Source organism: Haemorhous mexicanus, chromosome 31 (assembly GCF_027477595.1).
Source record: "Haemorhous mexicanus isolate bHaeMex1 chromosome 31, bHaeMex1.pri, whole genome shotgun sequence".
In the NCBI taxonomy this organism is placed as follows: domain Eukaryota; kingdom Metazoa; phylum Chordata; class Aves; order Passeriformes; family Fringillidae; genus Haemorhous; species Haemorhous mexicanus.
In genome coordinates, this window is record NC_082371.1 from 646,901 (window position 1) to 662,660 (window position 15,760).

The following is a 15,760-nucleotide window of genomic DNA, read 5'->3' on the forward strand; positions in this document are numbered from 1 at the left end:
CAGACCATGTGTATAACAGGGGGGGGATGTGAGGGGGAGACCATGTAATGAGGGAGGGGGAAAACCCGTCTACTTGACCCAACATGCCCAGTAGAAATTGCCCATCACCAGTGCAACAACAACAACTACATAAACTATTTAGTGCAATACAACACTTGGGAGGTGCCATGTCCCCACCACGCTGTCCCCAGCCCCGCTGTGGCCCTGGCAGGCTGCTGCCCCCTGTCACCCACAGGTGCCCAGACCACCCAACTCCTCGTGGAGCCCCCCTGGAGGCTAATGATGCTGTGGGACCGGGTGACACTGACCTGCCAGGGCTCGGGGACCGCTGGTGCCACCACCTGGTACAGAAACAGGCAGCGCTAGGGGCAGCAGGGACCTGACAAGGGCATTTTCACCATGAAAGGCACCGAGGGGTGTGACAGACCCAGCTCTAGGCTCAGCCCCCCCCTTGATAGTCTTCAATGGTGAGGGGGGTTTTGGTGTCCCCAGCCTGGCACCCGCAGGGATCCCAAGGGCTCTGGTTAGGCTCCGCTCTATGGGTCACCTCCTGTGTGAACAGAGACTGTCCCCTGCTCTGGGGACATCCCAGAGCATCCCAGTGTGAGAGGACCCTGTTTATGGAACTGATGACATCTGGTGCACTGGGTGTGACCCAGTGGGGGTCCTGATGTCACTGGGACTCTTCAAATCCCTATGATGTGACAAATCCACTCTGTCCCCCAGACCAGCTGGTGGTGCAGGTGCCAGTACGGGCACTGCTGGAGGGGGACACAGTGACACTGCGCTGCTGGGGCTCTTTGAACAGCCCAGTCACCGAGGTGTGCCTCTACCGCGAGGAGACTGAACTGGAGGTGTTCCCCGATGTCACCGAGCTGTCCCTGTCCCCTCTGCAGCTGCCCCACAGCGGCAGCTATTGCTGCAAAGTCTAGGTGAGATCCTGGGGTGGAAGGAGTCAGGGCCCGTGACAGTGACAATGCAGGGGTAGCACCTAACAGCCGCCACCCTGACACCCCCACAGCCCCTCTCCAGGGAGCCAGGCTCACAAATCCCCCTCCGCTCTCCTTCCCAGAGCTCTTCCCAGTGCTGGTGCTGGAGGGTCCCCCTGAGCCCACCCAGGGGTCCCCCCTGGGGACTCTCAGCTGCCTCAGCACCCCTAGCCCCCTATGGCCCGAGCCCCCTCCTGCACGTGTTCTACCGTTATGGGCAGGTGGTGCAGGGCTGGAGAGGTCCCTGCAGTTGCTGGAGCCTGACATGGGAGTCTCCCACTCAGGGAATTAAAGCTGCGAGGTGCCCTGTGTTCCCTCGCCCCTCTGTGGTGTGACCACATCCCTGACATCCCCCATCCCACCCATCCCCCACGTCCCTATCCCAACACCAGCTGCCAGCCCCTCCCTGCAGCCTCAGCCCTGACTCACCCCAGTGCCTGTTGCCAATGCCACCGTCACCCTCACTCCCCTGTCACACCAGCTGCACCCAGGTGACCCCGCGACCCCGCACTGCATAGTGCAGGTGAGCTCAGCCCCTGTCACCTACATCTGGCGGCACAGGGTCACCTCCTGGAGCTCAGGGCCATCTATGTGGAACATTCAGGCACCTACCAGTGTGGCCACCAACCAGGCCGACGGGCACGGCATGTTCAGAGCACTCAGCCCAGAGCTGGCCCTGGAGGTGACACCACAGGGACACAGGGACACAGGTGGGGTTATGCAGGGTCACCAGGGAGTGCAGGACCCCTGGGGTGATGGTTTATTTTAAATCAAAGATGTTACAACGAAGGGAGAGAGAATGATGCATCTGACTCTATCATCAGAAGGCTAATGAATTACTTTATTATACATGTATGTACATTTCATCTAAACTGAAACTGCCATGCACACTCCTGCTCACAACTGCACAGAACTGCACTCATCTCCAATTCTCTCGTGACTGTCCCATGACAGTCCCAAACACACACACACACTTCTTGGCCCTGATAGGCCAAGGGAACAAAACATCCTCACACTGGGTAAACAATCTCCATATTGCATTCTACTTTAGCACAACACAGGCACAGCAAGCGAGATAAGAATTGTGTTTTCCTTCTCTGCTTGTCTCACAGCTTCTCTCTGTTCAGAGGGCATGTGACTACCACAATAGGTGATCCTTATGCGTCCCCCTCTGTTTCTTGCAGTGGCCTCAGGGGTTGGTGGGGCCCTTTTGTTCCTGCTCCTGCTCGTGGGTGTCATTGGGGGCTGTCACTGGTGGCACCATGTGGGTGGGTGACAATGGGGGGACATGGGTCATGGAGAGGGGAGGACAGGTCCCCAGAGAAGGAGGGCCATAGGGCGGCACCTACAGCCCCTGACTTCGGAGGGGCTGAGCCCCCAGTGACCATGGCTCAGCACCCTGGGGAGTTGTTGAAGGGTTGTGTAGAGATGTTAGGGGTTCTATGAGGGGTCCCCCTCCCTTCAAGGTTTGGAATCCTGGGGGCTCAGGGTGTTGGTGCAAGTGGGGTGGTTCAGGGATATTGGGGGGCATCAGGGATACTGGGGGGTCCTGGTGAGAATTGTATGTCTGGTGGTGGTTTAGCATTCCCAAGGGTGGATGGGGGCCCCTGGATCTCCAAAGTCACCCCTCCAGTTTTCCTTTGCAGATGCCAGGAAGCACCAGGAAAGGTGACTGCAGGCTCCAGCCATGATACACCTTTTACCAAAACCCCCAGGACTTCCCATCTCCTTCCACACACCCCCTTATTCCCACAGGGTCCCCCCAGCCCCCCCCAGGGCCCCTGCCACCCCTGGTGGAGGATCCTTAGTCAACATATATGGAAATGCAAAGGCAACCATGGGAACCCAGCGACATCTGTGACAATCTACACCAAAAGTTGTGATGCTCTGGGAAGCTGGAGGCACTGGGTGACACTGGGGATGCTCCCTCCATGCCTCCTGTGCTTGCCCATCCTTCCATGGGAGGAGGTCATGGGTCAGGGGGAGGCTACACAGGATGCTCTGTGCTCCCCATTTCCTCTCCCACTACCTCCAAGGGCTCCCCAATCCCTTTTCTCATACCTGCAGGGGCTCCCCAGCCCCATCCAAGCGCCCAAGTACCCTCAGTGATTGAACTATTCTCTCCCCACACTGCTTGCAGTACAGCCAGGGCTTCCCCATTCCCCCTCCCACTACTCCTGTCCAATCCCGCTGTAAAAGGGGGAGTCGGGGAGGATGCCTTCTGAAAGGTTTCTCAGATGAAAATGAAGCACAAACGTGGCAATATTATATCTGAGCACTGTTTCTTGATAAAGGAGGGTAAATGTTCTTACCGAAGGGGGAGAGAAGGGACTAGAAAGGGAAAGGGATAGAGAGAGAAACAGAGGACAGGGACCGTGTTACCACAAGAAGCCCAGGTGCTCTGTGGGCATCAGCTCAGCAGATGGAAATGTGTGTGCTGCAAGCCAGGCCGAGCCCACATGGCTTTTGTGAGTGGCTGGGTGTGATCTCAAAGGATGGCACCTGCATGTCTCTGGCATCAGTGAGTGATGGCTGCAGGCTGGCTGCTGCGGGCTGGCTGCGGGCTGGTGCTGTGACACTGGTGGCTCTGGGCTGGCTACCATGGGCTGGTGCTGCGGTGGGCAGCTGCAGCAAGCTCGGTGCTGTGGGCAGCATGGGAAATGCAGCAGAGGCGGTGGGTGGGTGCAGGCAGCATCCGCTCCTCAGGGAAGCAATGAAGGAACGTCCAGTACAAGCAGGAATGAGCTGCCTCGGGGAAGCAGCAAAGCAGGGAAGAATGGGTGCAGACAGGGAAGAAGGACCACTGGGAGGAAAAGGCAAAGGGGGAGAGTATTGGTAATATTTTTGCCTGATGTCTGGGAGGAATGATGCATCTGACTCCATCTTATCAGAAGGCTAATTAATTAGTTTACTATACTATATTATTCTATATTATATTACATTACACCTAAATTGAATCTGCCAAGCACTCAACTGCACTCCACTGCACAGAATCTCATGACTGTCAGCAGACAGTCCTGACACACACACACCTGGATTCAATTGGTCAGTGCATGAAAACACTCACACCAGAATCCCATTACCAATTCCCTTCAGGTAAGCAATCTTCCATGTTTGAATGTTGGGGAACACAAGACGGATGATGGACTTTGGACCTGGTTAACATAAGAGATTTGATAACAGGATGCCTTGGCAAAAGCAAAACAGAACCTTGAAAATTAGACCTAGATTACAAGAAGATTTAATCACACGGGTTTACCAGAAAAAGAAAATCCCATTAAACTCTGCAAGCAAGAGATACTGTTACATGCATAAGTTTATGTATGTGATTTTAACCTAATCATTGTAGTACACATTACTAGTCTCCCTGAAATAGTATATAAGCTCTTGTATCCCACAATAAAATCAGATTTTGATCACCAAGTCAGTCTCCCCGTCTCTCTCCATCGCCGACACTTCCACAATGCATTCCACTTGTGAACAACACAGGAGCAGTAAATGAGATAAGAATTGCTTTGATCATTTTTTGCTTCTCTCACTGCTTCGCCGAGGTTCAGAGAATGTGAATCCTACAGGGGAGGAAGGCCAAGCTGACCCTCTGAGCGAGCCCCTGATCCCTCCAAGAAACCCAAAGCAAAACACTCATCTTCTGTCACAGTTTGCTGCTTTTATTTGCAAGGGTTCTTCCCACAGCCTGATTTCCCGGGGATTTTTTCCCATACATTTTTCCTGGGCATCTGTCCCACCAGCCAGTGGGAGTCAATAACAGCCTGATCACTGAAGCTTTCTCTCCCCTGATCATCTGTTGCATGAAGCCTCACCAGGGACAGGGTTCCCAGCACATGTACAACCCAAAGAGTCATTTTTCACCTCACGTGTAGCATATGCTAAAGCATAAATCAAAATCAGATTTGTTCCTCTTAAACCCCATGTGCTTAGTGGCTCTGCAATTCTCCTTCCAGTGCTCCCAGTAAAGTGTCTTACTGTTGCCCATCCCAGTTCCAAGGGGCACAGGACCCAGTTCCCTGCTCCTGGGACAAAAATGCAGCTCTTTGGTTAAACTGGCAGAATAGTGTTTCTTTCTTCAGCTCTGTCAAGGAAGCTGAACAAGGTGGGAACCTCCCTTGGAATGAAAAATATGACCCCCTTCTCTCTGAACTATAATAACTTTGAAATTATGGATATTGGAATAAAAAATCCCAATATTGCACAGTGGAGTGTGCCTGGGCTTGTCCAGCCCTAGTGCTCAAAAGGTAGCAGCTGTGAATGTTTCACCTTCAGAGACACCTTTGGCTGGCTGGCAGCTAGGCACTCAGAATGAGTCCAAGCAAAGTAGAAACTCAGTTTACCTCTAGTGGAAAAAGTTCAGGCGATGGTGAAGAGAAAGAGAGCGGATTCCGCCAGAAGGTTAAATCCAGAGTTTATTCCAGGGTGACAGAGTTCTGAATCTCGGTAACAACTCCAACAGAATCCTGACCGCATGGTTTCAGAGTCTTTTAAGCCCACAGGGTGGGGGGAGGAAGAGGATAGGTGAGCCACCAACCAGGTGGGAGGGGGAGGGTCTCAGGGGACAATGACACCTGGACAGGCCAATGACCCCAGGTGTGAGAAGCATCTTTTGAACTTCTGCCAATCACATGATGCCCTTACTGGAATGTGGAACTTGACAGACAGCACTTAGGAAGAGGGCAAGAGGGCAGGGGGAAGGGAAGGAAGAAGTTGGCACAATATCCTATCCCGATATTCTGAGGGACAGGACATAGCTTCACACCACAACAATGGAGATTTAGGCAAAGATGTGGGAACAGGAATAACAGTTCTTTATTGGTATGTATTGTGAGAAACAAGTGAATGGAAGTTGACTTTTGCTGGATATTATATGACTTGATATTACCTTATTGATTATATTGTTGATTAAATATTGCGATGTTGTTAGTGTTGGGATAGAGATACATATTGTGGAGTGGCTGATGTTGTTGCAGTGTTCATCCAAGGGTGGGGCCCAGCCATTGCCCAGCCTCAGGTGGCAGCCAGGACATCAGGGTTCCCCCCTTGTCCACTTGGCTTGGATTCTGGCAACTTTAGAGCTGCTGCAGAGGTGAAAATTCTGTGGGGGAAAAGGCCTGTCTGTGGTTTGCTCAGCCCTGCAAGAAGCACAAACCCCAAAGGGAGCCCAAGCAGTGGCTCTGCGAGGGCTTTGATGGTTTTCAGAGCAGGGCTGGCTGGAAACCACCCCTTGCAGGGCCAGCTGTGGGGGAACCAGTCTGGAAATACTGCAATTGATCTTTTTGTCCCTGTGCCCAAGGGACTGAGAGAGCCCCAGCACTACTGCAAGTCTCACAGCAATCTGTTCAACAACCTGACCTGGACCCTCCTCCTCCACCTCCTTGCCTTGCTGTGGATGGACAATGGCTGGATGCCCCGCACCCACCACAGCCGCTCTCTCACTGCCCTCCACACCTGGATGGGGAGAAAAAATTGAACAAAGGGTTCCTGGGTTGAGACAAGGAGCAGGAGAGATCACTCATCAAATCCTGTCATGGATAAACCTGCCTCGGATTTAGAGATATGAATTGAATTTATTGCTGACAAAATCCAAGCAGGGTAAGGAGGAATCAAACAAACCCTTCAATGCACCTTCTCCCTTTTATGAATGACTATGAAGTCACTGGCTTTCTCTATTATACTGGTTTTCATGAATTATTTTGATACAATACACTTTGTAATCACTTTTTAACTGCCTTTGATACACTACAATTTGTCAGCCTTTTACCCTAATTTCTGTAGAATATATTTTAGTGTGAAAAATATATTCAAGTTTAGGCTCTCTTAAAATATCAAGATAGAGACAATGTTTTGTGTATTACAACATTAACTGTTGCAGATGTAGCTAATGCCTTTATTTGTGTAACTAAGTGACAATGGTGAGAATAACTCAGATTATTTTGTGAAATAGCTAATGTTGATTTAATGTTCTGGTGGAGTTACTTATCTGTATGAGAAGAACACATTGAAAAGCAGCAAGTAAATAAATATTGAAAGAAAGAATGCAAAGAGGAATTTACCACAGACACTTCGGTCATCAAGAACTGTCAAACCACAGAACAGGGGGGCCTTGTGAGGACATAAAATATATAAATTTAATCTGCAGGATGGCATGTACTTTATGAAAATGAATCAAGAATCAAACCAAGCAAAAGGCTTCCCAGAACATGTAAACTGAAAATACGTATAACCCTCCTGAGTCTGTATTTATCCAATACAATGAAAAGGTATGTAAGAAGAATTGTTGTTGTCAACGGTGTGCCTCTGGCAGTTGCCAATCACCCAGCACAGCTGTTTACTGTCCCTTTTATCCCCTATTAAATATTTTAAAATTTGAATGAGTGAGTCTTGTTTCTCACGCAGTTTAACCAATAGTTGCATTTTGGGTACAATAAGAGTGAAAAGGGTCATGTGCTCCCCAGCACTGGGAGGGGGAAGGAGGAGCTCCATGTGGTGCTGTGAAGAGGAAGAAAAGGGCCCTGAGGGGAATCAATGCCCCCCAGTGCCCCCAGCGTGACAGCACATTCTCATAGTCACGGGGGTTCCGCTGTCCGTTGGAGGTTCCAGACAGCTCTGCGTTGGTCCCTTGTGGATCCCAAGGGGGGGCAAGACTGGGTGACACCCGTGGGGCCCCTGAGAGTGACACCAGTTCTGGGGAGCTGGGTGGAGGGTGACACCCGTGGGTGACGTGTCCCTGTCACCCCTTATACTCACCCCCTGCCCACTCAGTGACCACGACATGTGGGTCCAGCACCGCCCTCTCCTCTGGGGGTGTCCTGTGGGGATAAGGGGTGGTCTGGGTTGTGTCTGGAGAGAGGGAAAGGAGGTCCCAGCCCAAGCCCCCCACTCAACTGTTTTGGAGCATCCTGGTGACTGCAAACAAAAGGGAAGGGCATGACCATGGGGACACTGGAACCCCTGGAACTTCATGGGACCTCGCCAGCTCCACTAACCCATGGGACACCCAAATCCCCACTGCAGCCCCGATTCCCAATGGATCCCTGATCTCTGCCCCAACTCTGGGGGCTTCCCCTCACTCCAGGATCCCCATCCCCCCACCATGCTCACCCACCTGCTGGTGCCACCAGTGACAACCCCCGATGACAGCCAGGAGCAGGAACAGGAAAAGGAGGGTCCTGCCGACATTCACAGCCACTGCTGAGGTCAGAGGGGACACATTGGGGTCACCCTGGACCCCAGGGGTGCTGAACACCCTGGCGACCTCATGTGAACCCACCTGTGACCCAGCGTGAGTGAGGTATTATCTCCAGGACCAGCTCTGGGCTGAATGCCTGGAACACGCAGTGCCCATCCTGTCCCAGGTGGCCATGCACTGGTAGGTTCCCGAATGTCCCACATCGATGTCCTTGAGCTCCAGCAGGGGACCCTGGGCCACCTGCTGCCCGTTGTGCAGCCAGGTGAAGGTGACAGGGGCTGAGCCCATCTGCACTGAGTAGTGCAGGGTGGCATCACCTGCACACACCTGGTGTAACAGGGGACTGAGGGTGATGGTGGCATTGGCCACAGGCACTGAGGGGACACAGACGGGGCTGGCACTTGGCAAGGTGGGATGGGGGTGCTGTGGGCAGGGTCACTCCCAGCCCAAGGGTGCCGCTCACCTAGGACAGTGACATTCAGGGCGTCACTCTCGGCCATGCTGTCCCTGTCACTGACCCAGCACCGGTACCAGCCGCTGTCATTGTCCCCAACGTGCCACAGCTCCAGGCAGGGGCTGGTGCCCAGCAGTGCCCCTAAGCCCTCCTGGTGCCAGGATAAGGTCAAGGGACCTGTCCCCATGGCCACCATGGAGCTCAGCACCAGGCAGTCCCCCAGTGCCACCTGTCTCCTGGGGGGCTGTGCTGAAAAGGACACCTCTGAGAGTGAAACCCCAGTGGTAGGGGGGAACAGCAGGGGACAGTGAGGGACACAGGAGGTCGGGGATGGCCAGGGAGAGGGGGCACAGTAATTGGGGGGGGCTTGGAAAGGAACCCCGTGGAGCATGGGGAGTTCAGGGAGGAGACACCTGAAGACCGAGGGGGGCGACACAAGGAGGGGGACTCAGGGGAGAGGATGGTGGGAACTGGAGAACTTGAAGGGACCTCAGAGAGGGGTGGGGGCCCCTAGGGAGGGGTGGAGGGGACCCAGTGGGGAATGGGGAGAGAGGAGCCAGGAATGGAGGGACCTGGGGAGGGACCCCGGGCAGGGATGGCAGGACAGAGAAAAGGTGTTGGGAAGGATGGGGGTACCCATGTAAGGCTGGGGGACCCAAGCAGGGACCCTAGAAAGGAGGGGGGGAGACAAGGAGGGATCCAAGAAACGTTGAGTGCCCCAGGGCAGGTATCAGGGAGGGCTGGGGGTCCCCAAGAGTTGCTGAGGGAGCTGGGGAGGCTGAGGGGGTTCCCTGTGTCCATCCCTGCACTCACTGTGCACCATGATGCGGAGCCGGGCGCTGCTCTCCTGCATGCCCCCCCCCCCGCCTCAGAACACACCTGCCAGCTGTAATTCCGAGTGGGAGACTCCCACGGTGGGCATCAGCAGCTGCAGGGACACCTGCCAGCCCCCCACCACCTGCCTGTCCTGGTAGAACATGTGCAGGAAGGGGGCTCAGGGCTGCAGTGGGCTGGGGGTGCTGAGGGAGCTGGGAGTCAGGTGGGACCCCTTGGTGGGCTCAGGGAGACTCTCCAGCACCAGCACCGGGAAGATCTCTGGGAAGGAGAGGGAAAGTGAGGACTGTGACTCCTAGTCCTCACAAAAGTGGCTTTGGGGGTGTCAGAAGATTGGAGTTAAATCCGTGGGGGTACTCACCCTGCACTGTCACTGTCACTGCTGCTGACTGTGACGGCCAGGACCACACCAAGCCCCTGCAGCTTTAGTGGCCACTGTGGTTCAGGTGCAGAGGGGACAGGGGCAGCACGGTTCCCCTGAGGAACACCCCCCAGATCTTTCTCATCCCTGTAGAATCACACCCTGGTGACCCGGTTGTCCTGCTTGCCCCAGCAGCGCAGTGTCACTCTGTCCCCCTCCAGCAGCGCCCATGATGGCACCTGCAGCACCAGCTGGTCTGTGGGACAGGAGGGTCCCATCTCACTAAGGGGCTCGAAACAGGTCCGAGGTGGGTGCCCGTGGCACCGGAAACATCTGGGTGCACTGGAGTGCACTGGGATGTCCCTGTGTACAGGGCACAAGCTCTCCCCATACGAGAGGCTGAGAGGAGTGAGTTCACCCGCAGAATGGAGCCCACCCAGACAGCTCAGGGGCCACCCTGATCATTTAAGATACCGTCTCACCATTTAGGACTGTCACAGGGGGGCTGAGCCCAGTGTCGGGTCTGTCTCACGTGTACATGCCACTCTCGGTGACACTGAGGCGGTCACGCCCCTGCTGCCACCATCGCCGCCCGTCCTTGTACCAGGTGGTGGCACCAGCGCTCCCCAAGCCCTGTCAGGTCAGTGTCATCGGGTCCCACAGCACCGCCGGCCTCCAGGGGGCCTCCACGAGGAGTTGGGTAGTCTGGGCACCTGAGGCTGACAGGGGATACCAGCCTGCCAGGGCCAGCGTGGGGCTGGGGACAGCAGGATGGGGCCATGGCATCCCCTGAAGACTCACCAGGGAGGCTGAGGGTTTCGGCTGGAAGGGAGAAGGGAGAGGGCTGGGTGGGGGTGGCACTGCAGGGACAGCAGCACAGGGACATGGGGTCTGGTGGCTGTCCCCAAAATCTCCCCATGGGGACAGCAGTTCTTGTGAAAAAGTGCACGGGGTTGGTCCCCAAAAGATTTGGAAAGGCAGCGGGACATGTCTGTATCACAGCCACCCGCGCACCACATCCATGTAGCATGGATGCCTTGGGAACAGGGACAGCGAGGCCACCCTGGGCTGAGGCACAACATGGGGACACGGTAGACACCCCGGGCATGAGGACACCATGGACACAGCCCATGCTGGCCCAGGTCACCTCCACCAGCTCATGATCCCATCCCCATGGCCACATCCTCACTGTTCTTGTCCCCTTCGGTCCCTGCATCCCAGTTCCCTTGTCCCTATCCCCAGAGCTACCTGAGCCCAAAGGTGCCAGTCCCCACATTCCTGTCCCCACATCCCCATCCCAAAATTCCTGCCCCCTGTTCCTGTCCCCAAAGCCACCCTACATCCCCAGTCCCACCAAGGTCCACTGTGGGTAACATGGAGTGTCACTGCTGGCATTGGGGACATCAGGCGACCCTGCAGCCCCCCTGTGCCCTCCTGTGCCCCCTCCCTTCTGCATCCCCATGGTGTCAGGCCTGCGCCCAGGGCACTCACCCCACAGGACCTGTGCCACCTTCCCAGCCATCCTGCTGTCCCCAGCCATGTGGACTGGCTGTCACTCACTGCTGTAGCCACTGCTCTCCTGGCCAGCGGCTCTTTGGATGAAGGGGAAGGAAGCGAAGTCATGTCCGTCCCCACGTGTAGGTGGCCCTTGGTGGGGGCAGGGTGGCCACAAGGTAGGCACAGAATAAGGACAAAGCTGGGTGAGACAAACAGGGACTTGGGGATCCCAAGATTGGGGGGGCTCGGTTTGTTTAGGGAGCCAGGGATAGGTGTCCATGGGAATTGTGGTCCTGAAGCAGGGGAATCACTGGGGATGAGGGGCCATGGGAATGGGGGACTTGGGGATGGGAGTCCCAAGGGAATGTAGGAATTTGAGGTCATGGGATGGGGATGCTAGGGGAATTGGGGATTCTGTGGGAATGAGGGTTATTGGGAGAATCAAGGTTCTTGGGGAAGGGGGATTTCAGGGGTTGGAATGAACAGGAGAGGGTTCCTTGGGAATGGGGTCCTGGGCCATGGAGATCCTGGGGAATGTAAGTAGTGGGATGGGGGTTGCAGAGAGGGTGGGACATAAGGAATGGAGCTCCCATGGTTGGATTCCCAGGGGAAATAAGGGTTCCAGGGATGGGAAGTGCTTAGGAAGGGCCTTAGGTCACAGCTCCTTCCCTGGGTGCCACAGATTTTAGGGTTACCAAAGGCCAGCACAGCCCTCAAAAGGTGCCAGCGGCCTGGGGGTCACCCCAGACAGATTCTGAAGGGCTCTGGGTTTGAGCCCACCCAGAATGCAGTGTCTTTTCTATCTCTTTATTACCATTTCCATCATTTTAACCCTAAATTTCACAAGCCCCCAGTTTGTGCCTTGATGATCCTGGGGGCACCTGAGCAGGGAATGGCCTGAGGGAAACCCAGGGTGGGGGAAACAGGGGTGAGGGGTCCACAGGGAGCGTTGGGGAGGCTGTTGAGAATGCAGATGTCCAGCTTTAGTCCCCACAACACTTTCACTTTCTCTCTCCTGCAGCAAAAGGAAGAGGCCATTAGACACCTTTGTCACATGGTGGGGGGTTTGGTTCTGTCCTGGGGGGGGTACATTCAGGGAGCCCCTGTCCTGGAGGGATCCTGTCCCAGGGGGGACACATGCTGGGCAAGGGGGTGCTCTCCTGGGGCATGGCAGCTCTGGGAGGGACCAGACTTCTCCATTCTTGCTTGTCCCCTGCAGGATCTGAGCTACCAAGAGCAGCTGGGGAATGGAGCCCTGGGCAGGAAGGAGCTCCCAAACTCCTCCAAATTGAAGCTAGGGGCCATCCAAGGGTGGAGCCCAGCCATGGCCCAGCCCCATTGCACAGGGATGGCCATTGCCCAGCCCTGCTCTGCCCAGCCCCAGGTGGCACCCAGGACCTCAGGGTCCCCCCTGCCCCCTTGGCTTTGATTCTGACAGCTTTAGAGCTGCTGCAGAGGTGAGAATTCTGTGGGGGAAAAAGGCCTGCCTGTGATTTGCTCAGCTCTGCAAGAAGCACAAACCCCAAAGAGAGCCCAAGCAGTGGCTCTGCGAGGGCCTTTGATGTTTTTCAGAGCAGGGCTGGCTGGAAACCCCCCTGCACGGGCAGCTGTGGGGGAACCAGTCCAGAAATGCAGCAATTGATCATTTGTTCCTCTTGGTAACCAACTGAGAGAGTCCCAGAACTACTACAAATTGCACAACAATCTGCTCAACAACCTGCCTAGGACCCTCCTTCTTGAACAAAACCTGCAGCCCTTTGGAACCTCCCAGAAAGAATGTTTGGGTTCTGGATGTGCACACCAGAAGAGAGGGAGAAGTGTGGAAATATTGAGCAGAGGCTGCACATGAGGGGCTGGGGAACAGGGGTGTCACAGCAGGAGCAGGGAGTGCCCAGGCAGGGGAATTCAGGGCAGGCTGGAGTGGATTTACCAGGGAACCAGACTCTGAGGCACACATGGGCATTTCCACAGATTCCTGTGCACTGTCCCCAGGATGGACAGAGCTTTTCCCCTTCCTCCAAGGGAAGTCAATCAATTTTAGGGTGGGAATGGGGAGAAAAAAAAGAAAGAGTTCCTAAAGATGGCCCAAGAAAAGGCTTCCTTGGGGGCTGGGTTCTGCCCAGCAGGCAGGGAACAATCCCATGGAGCTGTTGGACACTCAGGGAGATTCCACACTCTTTGTTATCCACAAGCAAACGCTGCTTTGGGATGCAGCAAGGGGCTGCTAAAGGGAACCAAAAAGCCTCACTTCATTGTGATTTGTTTGTGTTTTTATTGTGAATGACTTGTTGGGAGGGCAAATGTTCAATGGATTCTATAAACCAGAGCATTTTATACCTTGTCAGTTTGAATTTTGCTGAATTTATGCTTTATTGGGAAAATAATGGTGTGGAAAAGATTTTGCTTTTATTCTCTGGATGTATAGTTTTGTGTCAACCAATTGGGCATCAAGTGTTGCCTAGAATGGCTGAGCCAGGAAATGAGGATACCTGATGCAAGGGTATGTGGGGCAGAAACCCAGAGCATCCCAGGACAGCCCTGGGGTGGTGCAGGGTGGGGGCTGTGCTGGGCTCTCAATCACCTCAAAATCTGAGGCACCCCAGGAAGGAGCTCTGACTCCTGTGCCCACCCATACACTACCTATCCCTGGCACCCCATTTCCCTGGGAACCCAACCATGGGACCCCCATGGCCTTGCTGTCTCCTCCCTGGGACCCCCATCCCAGGACTGCAATTGCCCAGCACCACCATTGCTTTCATCCCATCCCGTGGGCTTCTTCCCCAAGAACCCCTATTCCCGAGTGTCCCTTTTTCCCCGGTGTCATGGTCTGAGCCTGGCGAAATGCTAGTGCTTCCATGAGAAAACCTCTTTTCCTGGTATCTGCTGTGAGATGTGATCAGAGACAGAGCAGAGCAGGCTCTAACTTATGATTGAAAGGAAAAAAACTTTATTAACATAAAACTACAGGGAAAAAAACACACAGAACAGGATGAAAACCTTCCAAATTTCCTCCTCCTCCCCCCACCAAATTTCCTAATTCCGTTACCACTCTTTGGATGATCAGTTCTCAGTTCTTTGAGAAGAGAGGAGCCCCTCTTGCACCACAGACTTCACCCAGGAAACAGTCGAAACTTCTCTCGTGTTTCCGTGTCACGTGTGGCACCGCCCGGAGAACATTTTTGCCATCGTGACCTCTTCCTTCCATGTCCAGTGCTCTCACCACTGCACATGGACCAGAGCTGCTTCTAGGGTTTTTCTCTTTAAGGATGCTTTGTCCAGTTCCAAAAAAGAGCACAGTCCCTCTCCTTTTGGGACACCTGTCCCCCCCATGTTTCACCCCCTGGGGCTGAGGGGTCTCTCGAACAGAGATCATCTTCCTCTTCTTCTTCATCGAAGACGGAGGGCACCACCACCACCCTCCTCACCCGTCGTCTCTGTTCACACACCTTCACATCACCGCACTCTCCTGGCTCTGAGCCATTGCCTCCCCCTAGAATGCAGTCTCTGTGTCACAGGAACTCAAGGGTTCTGTCCATAGCTATCTAAGAAAAGTCCAGCCAAAAGCCACTCCATCATCTCCTCCCACCTAGGATTCTTCTCAACTTCTCTCAATCTCACCAACTCCAGGAGGAATCAGCATTTGCAAGGTTTCCATCGTCCCAAGAAGGGTTAAAAGTCCCAGACTCTGCCGGTTTGGTTCATGAACTCCCACGGCTGGCTGCCCTGCTGGGCACCCTCCCCCTTCTCCTTCACTCCAGCCGCGCTATCACAGGCACAGTCTGCTCTCTCTCTCTTCCTCCGGGGGGGGGGAATGGGGGATGGCTGCCCGAAGCCCTCGCAGTGCAATGCTCCTCCACCCTTCGGCCCAGGCCTGGCCTACCTCCCTCCGGCCACATGGCTCCCCTCCCCCCCTGCCCAGCTCGGAGCTGGACAGGGGAGAGGTCTCCTTTGGTCCAGGGCCGGAACTCAAAAGGAACTTCCAGTGGGAGTTCACAGCTTTTAACCCCCTGTGTTCTCAGAGGCATATCCATGCCCTCAGTGGACAAACCAGGTGCCAATATTAAAATCTGGACACCGATTGGCGTGACCACACCATCCTAAAAAAAACCATTTCCTCTCAAACCACGACACCCGGGCACCCACGTACCATGACTCCAAATCCCTGGGGACCATGTTCCCACCGCATCTCCATCCCTGAATCCCCCCACGCATGAAGACCCCAATTCTCCTGGACCCCCATTCTCCTGGACACCCATCCTTGGTTCCCCACATCCCCGGAGCACCACACTCCTGACAGTAACATCCCCCACCATGTCCCCAGACTATTCCATCATGTCCCCAGCCAGTGCCCAGCTTGTGGCCATCCTGCCCCCACCCTGCCTCCACCAAGGGCTGCCTCCAGGCTGGGACGAGACATGACCTCA

The 15,760-nt window shown here is 54.8% G+C and overlaps 1 protein-coding gene and 1 pseudogene across 2 annotated transcripts in view; one reads left to right on the forward strand and one right to left on the reverse strand.

Annotated features, from left to right (window-relative positions):
• Positions 1 to 15,760, forward strand: part of LOC132340336 (Fc receptor-like protein 3) — a 377,484-nt gene that overhangs the window by 270,845 nt on the left and 90,879 nt on the right. The gene's annotated exons all lie outside the window — the stretch shown is intronic.
• Positions 8,068 to 10,625, reverse strand: LOC132340106 (Fc receptor-like protein 3; annotated as a pseudogene).